Below are 7977 nucleotides of genomic sequence, written 5' to 3'. Positions count from 1 at the left end.
GCTTAAAGTATTGCTAGTTCTATCAGTTTTGTCAGGATACTGCATGAAATCTGAGGAGAAAAGTTTAATAGCTCAGTTTAGCATAGTTTACTGAGGTTGTCTGAGACATTTTAACTTTCTAGGATCACCAAATTAGAATGACTGTGATGTAAAAATTAATAATAAGAAGAAAAGCTACATTGCCTGGAATGTAGAGGTGTTGTATTGTCTCTCCAGGTGTTTCTCACAGGACAGCATTGGTGAATTTGCAGTCACCCAGCTTCTGCCTGACAGTGCAGGCGTGGAGGCCTGGTGTGTCGGTGCTCTGAGAGTGGATCTGTTTCTCAGAGCAGACGCACATTAATCAAGCCCAGAGACACTTATTACTGTATAAACCAGAATGCTACCTGGGACACTTAGGTTTTCTAAACACCAAATTTTCTTTGTATGGCGGTATTACAAAGGCAAACTCCCTTTGGGTTGCCGCTGCTTAAACATGAAAGCAGAATAAGTGATCGAGGTATGATTCAAATGTTTAGCTATATCAAAGGCTTAGTGATCCTAATAATATCTTCTTCAAATCAGGGACTCTATGTATTCCCAGGACCAGGTTAATCACATTTTTGTATATAGGCAGTCTCCTCAATGGACAATGGTTAGAGGTGACTCCCAGCCAAACTTCTGTTTTATGACATGCTTTTGTCTGTTCTTTTTCTGGCCAACTCACATCTTTTCTAGTTGAAAACTTCTTTTTTAGATAGTTTATATCATTCTATCAGAGTATAAACAAATTTTAGTCCCCTGGGAAACTCCTTTCCATTTGTCCTATGCCCTTTTTAATTTTTTTTCAATTTTTTTAAATTTCAGCATATTATGGGGGTACAAATGTTTAGGTTATGTATATTTCCCTTGCCCCACCCAATTCAGAGCTTCAAGCGTGCCCATCCCCCAGACAGTGGACACTGCACCCATTAGGTGTGTATATACCCATCCCCCTCTCCCTCCTCCCATCTGCCCAACACCCGATGAATGTTACTACTATATGTGCACTTAAGTGTTGATCAGTTAATACCAATTTGATGGTGAGTACATGTGGTGCTCATTTTGATGTTTAATATTTTTTCAAAGTATAGAATTTGAAATATGTGAAAGGGACCCATAATCTACGTTGCGTTTCCATTAAACAAATCTCTGTTAAAATTATATAAAATTGCCAACATGTATATCACCTTAGAAAAATTTTAATGTTTATTTGGGATCTGTGTCTTATTTCTAGTTAAAAGTTTGTTGCTTGTTACTGGTTATAAAAATAAAACTAACAAATGCATAGAATATAGAAATGAAGAAAGAAAAAAGTGAAATTCATCCATAATCCTGTCACACAGAGAAAGCCTCTCTTAATATTTTAGTATATATAAATTTTTAATACATATTATTTGACTGTTAAGTGATTATGTTAGTCAGGGTTCTTTAGAGAAACAGAACCAATAGGATCTCTCTCTCTCTCTCTCTCTCTCTCTGTGTGTGTGTGTGTGTGTGTGTGTGTGTGTGTGCATTTATTTTAGAGAATTGGCTCATGTGATTGGGTGACTGTGGGGGCAGGCAAGTCTGAAATCTACAGAGCACGCCCACGGGTCAGAGATCCAGGGAAGAGGTGCTATTCCAATCTTGAGTCCAAAGGCAGTCTGGAGGCAGAATTCCTACTTTGGGGGACATCAGCCTTTTCTCTTAAGGCCATCAGCTAATTGGATGAGGTTCAGCCACATTCTGGAGGGTGATTTGTTTTACTCAAAGTATAATGATTTAAATGTTAATCACATCTAAAAAATACCTTTAGAGAAACATCTAGACTGCTGTTTGACCAAATGACTAGGTACTATAGCCATCCAGGATGACACTTAAAATTAATAATCATAGGATATAAATATATATGCTATATTTATATGCAATATAAATGCATTATATATATACGATATATACACACATGATATATAAAATATATACATATTTATATGATATATATTATATTTATGTATGATATGTATCATTTTTATATAATACATATCATGTGTGTGCCATTCCCTAACTTATGTGTCTCCTTTGTGTGCTAATTTTGCTTAACTTACCTTTGTTTTTTCTTCTTTCCTCCCATCATCTCCTTCTGCTTCCTCCCCTCCAATCCTTCTTCCTTCTCCTCCCCTGCTCTTCCAATCACTCATTTAACTGATGACTTCCAGAACTCTCTTCTAAACTGCAGACACATAAGTGCCAAATGTTTACTGTTATTTCCACTTGAACATCCTATATGCACCTCAAAAAGAAAATGTCTGAAACTGAATTTATCATCTCTTCAAATCTGTTTCTTCTCTTTTTCTTGTGTCAATGAATTTAATTGGTCCAGGCCATTTTTAGTGTCACTTTTTCCCCCTATCTATTATTCTATCACCATGAATAGATTCTATTGACCAAAAAGCTCACAATCCGTCACCATCATTTGCCATTTCTTAACTGGTACCTCTGCCTATAGTCCCCATCCCTTTGAAACTGTTGACCACACAGCCATTATAAAAATCTATTTGATTTGTGAATCCAATTTTACCATTTCCTTCCTTAAAATCTCTCAAAGAGTCCTTATTGCCTTCATGATAAAATGCAAATTCCTTAGCCTATTACTCAGAGTCTTTTGTGATTTGATCCTTGCCTAACTCCCTTGTCTCATTTATAGGAATCTTCTTTCTTATTGCTAAAATAACAGGGCATAGAATAGTGATGACAATGAATTGAACAGTGGGCAAGCATTAGATATTTCTAAAGAAAAATTACAATAAGAAGGAATTAAAGGCCGGGTGTGGTGGCTCACGCCTATAATCCTAGCACTCTGGGAGGCCGAGGCGGGTGGATCGCTCAAGGTCAGGAGTTCGAGACCAATCTGAGCAAGAGCGAGACCCCATCTCTCCTAAAAATAGAAAGAAATGATCTGACAACTAAAAATATATATATATAGAAAAAATTAGCCGGGCATGGTGGCGCATGCCTGTAGTCCCAGCTACTCGGGAGGCTGAGGCAGAAGGATTGCTTAAACCCAGGAGTTTGAGGTTGCTGTGAGCTAGGCTGACGCCACGGCACTCACTCTAGCCCGGGCAACAAAGCGAGACTCTGTCTCAAGAAAAAAAAAGAAGGAATTAAAATACTACATGGACCACAATTTTTCCTAATTTTTGGTTGGCGACTTGTTAATAATATCTGAATTGCTAGTCTTCTGTTAAAGAGTTTTGTCAGTGGAAGTACATTTAATAAGAGTTTTTATAATATATGATAGGAAGTAGAATTGACATTATCATGCAGAAGAGAGAGTTGTTATAATGATAAGGATTTTCGCTTCATTGGAGTCAGATATGTTTCAGAGGTTTAAAACATTCTAACCACAAATCATCTTTACACTTCTACTTAACACATATTAAATTGCTTTGCTTAATTATAAATATCCTATAATCCTAAATGAGATCCTTAAATGGCTTAAGGGATTGATAAAAACCATTAAAAATGAATGCATACTAGAAGTTATGTTTCATTTCCTAGGAACTGATTCTAAATTAAAACATGGATTAAATTTCTGGGAATAGCTACACACATTATTTAATGTGTCGCTTTCTTAAATATATAATATATGAAGAGTTTATTATTCATAACCTTATTGATAACTAGTATAAATGCCCCATAAGTGTTTGCTTATATATTTGTAATATATCATGCTCAGAAAAATCACTAAATTTTTGGTAGTTTTTTAAATAGGAAAAGCAATGTGTTGGTCGACAGTCTATACTTTATTTTGGATTAAATGAAGAGAATTTATCTAAAGATATCAAAATATCAACAGCAAAGGCTACCTTCCCTGTTAAATAAGTTATCCATGCTTTTTGTTGTTGTATTTTAAATATTGCATCTTTGTATTTTTCGTACCTTACATTAATGAAGATCATTTAATAATGGATTACAATGCTGATGTACATTTTGTAAAACTGACTTACATATTCTCAAATGCTTTCAGGTGCCCTTTCCAAATAAATTATTATACTTTATCTGTCATAATTATTAGCCACATTTTACAGAAAGCCATAGAGTAAAAAAACAACTAACAAATGACTGAATTTTTTCTGTATGCCAGGAACTGTGCTGAGTGCTTTGCATGGAGTATAATATTTAGCCTCCCCAACTGCTTTGTGATGAAGAAAGTGAGTAGTGGTTAAATCCCTGAGTTACTCAAATGCCGTAGGGAACAGCAAAACTCTTATTCTTTTTTTTTTTTTTTTTTTGAGTCTCACTGTGTTGCCCGGGCTAGAGTGCCGTGGCGTCATCCTAGCTCACAGCAATCTCAAACTCCTGGGCTTAAGTGATCCTCCTGCCTCAGCCTCCTGAGCAGCTGGGACTATAGGCATGTGCCACCATGCCCGGCTAATTTTTTCTATATATTTTTCTATTTTTAGTAGAGACGGGGTCTCACTCTTGCTCAGGCTGGTTTCGAACTCCTGAGCTCAAACAATCTGCCCGCCTCGGCCTCCCAGAGAGCTAAGATTACAGGTGTGAGCCACCGCGCCTGGCCTCTTATTCTCTTTTTAATAAAGCAGACAGCAATTAGACTTTCTTGACAATATTCATACATAAAATAGGAACATGTATTTTTAAATGTAATCTTACATGTTCAGAATTATTTAAAAGATGTCTACTGAATAGTAAAAGGTAATAAACATTGTTATCCTTCAGTGAGGTATTTCGCAGACCAGAAACGGATTTTTCCAGAGACAGAAAAATCCTATTTATCTTCTAGAATATTTTGCAATTGTGTTCACTATCTAATAGTCTACATAGGCCAATAATCAGGGTAAAAAAATGAAGAACTACACTGAGAAAATGACAGATATAATTTACTGCATTGAATGGTAGCCTGATCCAAGAAAGAGCGTTTCTGCTACCATCATTGCTTCCTATCTTGTGGTTTTTGCATCGTTTGGACTGTTCTTATTTTCATAGCCCTCTTCATATAAAACTTCCTGAAGGGCTTTTGGTTCCTAAAATCCATGAAAAATTGTATTTTATTGCTCCAATATTCTACCTATGACTTTCATTACTGTGCAGTAGAAGGGGATGGCATAGAAGAGCTACTACTTTGTTATTTTTTTTCTTGCGTTATAACCATTATTTTCAGTGTGACTGAAATAATCTTGTTATCCGGTTTTAAATTTAATGTTAATATTTGCTAAAAAGTTTTAAACATATACTGACATTGCTATTCTCTTTTATTCAAAAGACATTGCCCTGATTTAGCTACTCTGAATTAAAGCTTATTAGCCCATATTTGAAAATATTATTTTGCAGCCCAAAACAATGCACAATGTCATCCCAAAAGGGAAATTTATGCAGTGATGTGTCACCTAAGGACCAGGGTACATTCTGAGAAATGTGTCTTCAGGCAATATTGTATGAACACGATAGAGTGTACTTGCACAAACCTAGCCGGTACAGCCCAGGTTGCATCTAGTCTATGTGGTGTAGCCTCTTGTTCCTAGGCTACAAACCTGTAAAGCATGTTATTGTACTGAATATTTTAGGCAATTGTAACACAGTGGTAAGGATTTGTATATGTAAACATATTTAACATAGAAAAGGTACAGTAAAAATATGGCATTATAATCTTTTGGGACCACTGTTGTACATGCGGTCCTTCATTGACTGTAATGTTGTTATGTGATACATAACTGTATATATCCACATATGTATATATGCATGTGCATGTGTATAATCTATAAGAGAGAAAGAAAAAGAGAGATCGACTGAAAACAAGAACATGAAAGGCCTATTCTGGCCTCATCTGTCTGAAACATAGTTGAAAAACATGAATTAAACAGTAAAGGTTAGGTGTTGCTCATAGAAGTGTGCTTTGAACCTCTTCTCCGTTCCTTTTACAACCTCTGTTCCTGGAAGGCATACTGACAATAGCTAGAAAAGGAAAATAATGTAATATATATAACTTATTTAAAGGCTAATAAGTTATATGTAAAAAGCACAGGAAACAGCACTCTAGAATATTTACTTTCAACTTTATATACTCGTTGATATTTCCATAATAACTTCAAATCATCAAAAAGAAGCTAACTTTTACTTTGAAGGAAAGATAAGTAAAATCTCTTTCACTTAGTCCAAAATGTGAAAGTGTGGTCCTTAAAGGTCCTGTAAAATTTTGACCATTTTTTCACATGTAGTCGTAACATGATGTAATGAAGTGAAAGATAAACTGGGATTCAAAAGACCCTGATTCCTGCCAAAAGCTCTCTAATAAACATGTGTTTATGAGAACATTTCCTATGTTTCCCTACAAGTGAGTGAAGAGAGTTGGTTAAGATCCCTTAAACTTCTATAATTTCAAAGCATTGCTCCACTGAATTGGCCACCCAACATGTCCGCTGGAAGATCTAAAAGACACCTCAAGCTTACTGTGGCCAAAGCAAATATCCAAAGACTGCTCCACTCACAGGCTTCTCCAGCTCACTAAACAGAAATTCCATCTTTCTTCTGGTTGTTCAACTTAAATGCCATGAAGTCTCCTTTCATATTCCTCATCCAATCCATCAGCAAATTCTTCCATCTCTACCTTCAACATATATCCAGTCTCTCACCCTGGGTTTCTGCCACCATTATTATGGCAGATTGAGCGTATCTTTACCTGAATGACGGCAGTAGCCACCTAAGTGAGCTCCTGGCTGGCTTCCTCTGTTGCCCAGCAGCAACACACTTCTCATGCTAGAGTGATGGGTCTAAAATGTAGGTCAGGTCATGTTTTGCTCTAAACTCTTGGAAAATTTCAGTCTCACTTTGTGTCAAACCCCCAGTCTCTCTGAGTACTACAAAACTGATGTGATCTCTATCCTTCTTCCCCTGCTACTGCCCCAAACCTCTCTGATCTCATTTTCCTCACAGAGACTCACTTCTCTCAAGTCTTGCTGAACACGCTTTGCCTGGACAGTTCTATCCCCAGATGCCCACCTGGTCCCTCCCTTACCTAAGGTCTATGCTGCACAAAAGTCACTAAGACAGAAATTCCTTCACCACTTACGGAACAGAGCAACCTGCACCTTACCCTACACTCTCTAACCCCTTTACCCCGCTTTAATTTTTCTACTTCGCACTTATCACCGTGAGAGCAGGGCTCCTTTGTTCACCGCTTTATCCTCAGGACCTAGAATATATTTAGTCGAATGAATGATTGATTGAGTGAAAACATTTCTTATTGAAGTTGTGATACAACTCTTTAAAAATTTCTACTTTTATAGGTAAGATAAAGAAGTAAAATCAATAAATCTCCCCCTCGCCTTTTAAAACAGGTAATAGGCCAATTTGAACTAACACGTATCTTCAGTTGTCCAGAAAGCATAAAAACAAAATATTTCCTGTGTCCTCTGTACTATTGCAGTTTGTTTTCAGAAAAGTAACAGTGTTCTTAGCATTCAAAGTGCACAGGTTTGTTTTATGTCATTTTTTGATAGGAATTAAGTGGGAAAAAAAAGGTCAGAAGGAGGATTAGTTACCTGATAATTTTATAATCTATAGACAGTTTTCCCTTTTTTAAAAATGTTCTTGCTACACAGACAAAAACAATTGTACATAAAGTGGCATACATTTAATTATCTTAACTTTTCTTCTTACCTAAAAGCAGAACTCACTGCAAATGGATGGTAAAGAATTTCTGTACCAAGATGAGTTGACCCGATTTATTTCTCCCTTTAACTTCCTGTGTGGCCTTGAAGTAATTGCATGGCCTTACTAAGCAAGGCCCTTATCTTTAAAATAAGTATAATATTAGGTATAATAACACCACTCTCTTAGCTAAATGACTGAGTTGTTAAGGTTAATAAGATAATGACTGGTTAGAACTTTGAAGTCCTTGGAAAGAAGGTGTTATTATTTGAGAAAAGAGTCTCACATCTCTAATATGTATAATTATTT

The sequence above is a fragment of the Propithecus coquereli genome, unplaced genomic scaffold, assembly GCF_000956105.1.
Source record: "Propithecus coquereli isolate 6110/MARCELLA unplaced genomic scaffold, Pcoq_1.0 Scaffold174, whole genome shotgun sequence".
Lineage (NCBI taxonomy): Eukaryota > Metazoa > Chordata > Mammalia > Primates > Indriidae > Propithecus > Propithecus coquereli.
The sequence above is the reverse complement of the archived record's forward strand: the minus strand, read 5'-3'. Positions refer to the sequence as shown.